The sequence below is a fragment of the Dendroctonus ponderosae genome, unplaced genomic scaffold, assembly GCF_020466585.1.
Source record: "Dendroctonus ponderosae isolate FM_Combo_2020 unplaced genomic scaffold, Dpon_F_20191213v2 Dpon_F_20191213_4, whole genome shotgun sequence".
Lineage (NCBI taxonomy): Eukaryota > Metazoa > Arthropoda > Insecta > Coleoptera > Curculionidae > Dendroctonus > Dendroctonus ponderosae.
In genome coordinates, this window is record NW_026018611.1 from 2,788,211 (window position 1) to 2,792,575 (window position 4,365).

General features: G+C 33.6%; 1 long non-coding RNA gene across 1 annotated transcript; it reads left to right on the forward strand.

The window, feature by feature from the left end:
• Window positions 1-258: 258 nt before the first annotated feature.
• Window positions 259-1,737, forward strand: LOC125504320. Its single transcript, XR_007281433.1, has 2 exons — window positions 259-525; window positions 1,486-1,737. It is a non-coding gene; the product is annotated as an uncharacterized LOC125504320 (long non-coding RNA).
• Window positions 1,738-4,365: the final 2,628 nt, after the last annotated feature.

A 4,365-nucleotide genomic window follows, 5' to 3' on the forward strand; every position in this document is an offset into this window, starting at 1 on the left:
GTGCAAGGCTGAAAAACTTTCGTAGGACGTATTTTCTTGTAAAGTTCATATTTACTGAGATATCGCACTTTGACGCACTAATGAGCAACCCTGTATATTGTAAGCAACCTGGGAAAACGGAGCAACCACGGCGAGAGCGGCAACACTGGTAGGCGGGACACGCCCAGGACGGGAGTGGCAACATCGGGACTACTTCATGGCTAGGACAAGAGACGGCGCGGCGGTACTTCCGGCCAACAACAGAGAACATCCCTGGGGGGATATTCTGTGGGAAAAACAACTCAATCAATCAATAATTTAATATACAATCATATTGGCTTTTGCTCTCCGGATTAATTTTCTTTAGTGTGACAACCCACTGTTTCACATGCCAACGGAAAAATTAAACATTTAATATAGACACTAATTAAGATTGTTTTTTGGCTTTCGAGTGGTCACTTTTTACCGAAAAGCACCAAAGATACCGGTCCGATTGAATGCCACTTTGATGGAAGTTTTGAAAAAGCATTGGACACATGGCGAAAAGTATGTATATGCAAAATACTTAAAATTTTAATTAGCGGTTTTCCATCCAAACAAAATAGTTTTTGAGAACTAATAAAGATAAACTTTTAAGCGGGCAGGTAAGTTCAAGCTAACGTCAAAGAAAAACGACTTTCACATTGTACCTATAGCCAATTGCAATAGCGAAAACTGGGAATTCTCCGATTAATCGAAAGTGTTTTTATTGCTGGAAAGCACAAAATACAACTCCATGGGGAGTTTGAGCTCGTACGTATTGTATTATTAGAGCTCGTGATGGAAGAAGTTTTAATTAATTTATTGGCCCGTCCCAAATACACAGGACCAGAAAAAGTTTTGTCCCGTCGGATATTTGTCCTAATGTTTCTCGATTAACGGCACCCGATGTGGCATATTGTAAAGTTTTGAATTTGTAATAGTCCCACAATCCCCTACACATCTATGTAGGTAATTGATTGAGTAACATTAATTTCACAAAAAAAAATTCTTGAATCCAATTAGGGTTAAGTGAGCACCATCGAATGGCACCGAATGATGTTAAATTCTATATTTTCTATATACAGGATGATTCAATTTTAAGTCAGATCATTAAATCGTTATAAAGTTAATTAGCTTTAATTGATTGATTAAAAGTTAATTGATTTTTTTTGTAAACAGCAATTAGTGAGTCAAATTATGCTGCCAAACCAACGCAAAAATGCCATGATTTCAAGATACTAATAAATAAATTCTGTTTTTCGTAGCCATTGCATCTCACCATAATAAATATATTTTAATTTACTACGGAAACGCCTAGTTATAAAACACTTGGGTACGGGATTTCTGCCTTATAACATTTCCTAGATTTATGGGCTATTTGGTTACCCCAATTTAGTCTGGGCTACTAAAATTTCTTTTGCAGGTTTTTCTTCAGTAAAATTATGTCTCACGGTATTAATCTAAATCTTGTCATAATTGCCATAGATTTATGAGTGAAGCGACTCCGATTTCGTCAAAAGTTTGGAAAATTGGTCGAAAGGAATGCTCCATGACCAGCCGATTTATTGGAACCATTATAAGACACTTCAAGCAGCTGTAACTGTCTAACTCAGATGAACCGGTGTGCTGGAGTAGTTTCTTGAATATATGACAAAACAAACATGGTTTTTCTTAAAAAACAATGCTTGCAAGGACTTGTAACATGTACATATTATATATGATATTTTTCTTGGTTAACTGCAATTTTATTCAGTCTATTATCATAATCGGGCAATTATAAAAATGCAATTTGCATGCAGAAATAATAAAATGAAGAATCTCATGAATACAATCCTAATATRTCGTGTTCTATATTTAAAGGCAAATTTATAATCTGCGTGAAAATTTATAACTTAGACTCTGTCAATTACTTGCTTTATAAGCGTTTAAAATAGTACGGATTTGGGCTGAGCTGWTGATGAACAAAAAATTTRAATTAATAATAGAAAGTATGATCGATGATGAAAGTATTTGAACTGATTTTAAAAGTTTTCTTCAAAACCTTATGTGTAAACTGAAATAAAGGCGGTACGCGTGAGAATYGATGAAATTARTAATTTCAACAACATGACATTTAAAGCAATTGAAATACCCCAAAATTATTTCAGTACAATATAATAAATGTCCAAAGATGATTGAACATGTACATATTTCTCCAACATAACTCGTTATTGCCCTTTTATTACTTCCGTGAGATTATGCGAAGTGAAAAAGTCCGATAAAAAGCTAGTCTTTCTGTTTGCAAATTAAATTGTACACGAAAACAGGTCGCGATTAAGCCATAACTGAAATCGTCAGTAATTTGCTGGACATATTTTTTCCATTGGGACACATTATTCGAAGGGGCGGGAATTTTACCAAAAAAACACAAAATTTCTGTTTTTCTGTCTTGGTTTCTCAATGCTACGAGAGTTGTTTAATATCTGATTTTATCTTCGCTCTTTATATTGATTTCAAAGTTCTTCGCCTCCTTTTTCGTAAATGGGTCTGCTTATATCCCACTATTTCCCTACATTTAATTTTTTAGTATTACCTATTATCTCTAATTGTCTCATAAAGAACTTTAGGTCCAAACTATCTTCGTTATATAAATTTCAATGTATTACTTAAATACTTAAACATATTCCGGTGACATGGTGGAAAAAGCACATTAGCACATTCACTTGACCACTCATCACAACATTATTCTTTGTTTTTTGTTCGTAAATATAAATGCACCTTTTTCATTTACAATGCATGATTGAACAGAAGATTTTCTGGTGAAACACTTATGCAAATTTAAATTGCTTTTATGTGTTGCAAACAAAAGTAAATTTCAATTATGTTTTTTTCATTTATGATTCATTTAAAATTCCCAAAAGTCCTAAATCAATATTCGGTATCTGGTTTGTATTGAATGTTTCGTGTGCCAGCAATGCCCAGCGAGCTTGGCAAATATTGTTTTATGAGAATAAAGGAGCAGAAAAAATATTTATCCCTTATATCGATTTCCAATTGAGGTATTAAAAAGGACGAGGCAAACCTGGTTCAATTTGGCGCTCCTGAAATACCTGTAGCTCGGGAAAAATTACTTTCAAATTGCATCTATTATTCTCTTCCTTTTTCCAATAAGTGTCCTTTAGTTCGTGTTCGGTGAAGAATTCATCACGTTCGTCCCGAAATCAGAATATCAGAGTTAAGATTCCTGGCGGAGCTTATCGAAATAAATTGTCATCTTGTTTTATTTAATTTAAACGGTTTTTGACTGGCTCTATAATGGAGTCATATTTTAAAGAGTTTCGATTTGAAATAACAGATTGGATATGACTATCTTGGTCAATTTTTGATGACAACTTAATACGTACGCGTAGGTATATGCTCCACCAGTCATATGATAATCGGGCAGACAAAAGGACATAATCGAAGACTGCGATTTGTAACAATAGCGGCGATATTGGCAATTGGACCGATAACAATTGCCATTAACACACATTATCCGCAGTGCCCTATGAACTTCCATTCATGTTTTAAATATGGAAAAAAAGGCTTTTCATCACAGCATCTTATTAGACGGAATGTCTCTAGTTATTTATGTTTTACTATTAAACCGGTTAACATATTTCCGACAAAAATAATAAGAATAACTACCTAGTTTATTGACAGTTGGAAAGTTTGCATAAAATAAGTATCAGCAAAAAAATAATTTTATTTGTTTTTATTACGTGTGGGCAACCCAGATAGCATTTGATATTCTATGAATATCCCAGAATGTTCAAAAAATATACAGAACATTGCGGGAATAACCTGGGAATATACATGAATAAACATTCCTAACATGAATGTTCGTGGAATATACATGCATGTATATTCATCAAAGTTCATAAAAAGTATATCCTAGGTATGTACATACATATTGGGTATATGTGCAGATGAACATGCCAGGTATGTACATATTGTGTATATGTGCAGGTGAATATACCTAGTATGTTCAAAACAAATATTCCGGTAATATACATAAATTATATCTACGGTATATTCCAAATTGGTGGAATATAAATTTTGCGTGCCCGCAGCAGAAAAGTAAGGGCATGTAAAAGTAAATCTTCTTACTACTAAAACCTGAGACCCTTATGAAATACTGAAAATATGGTGTTTTGATTAACAAATTGCCAAAATTTATCCAAAATAAATTTTGCGTGCCCGCAGCAGAAAAGTAAGGGCACATACAAGTACAACAGCTTATATGAACTTTTCTTTTTAAATCCGTCAACGTTATAATTTTATTGGGCAATATTAATAAAATTTCTATATTACTCAAATTTTATCCGGAGCTAACAGTTCCCACCC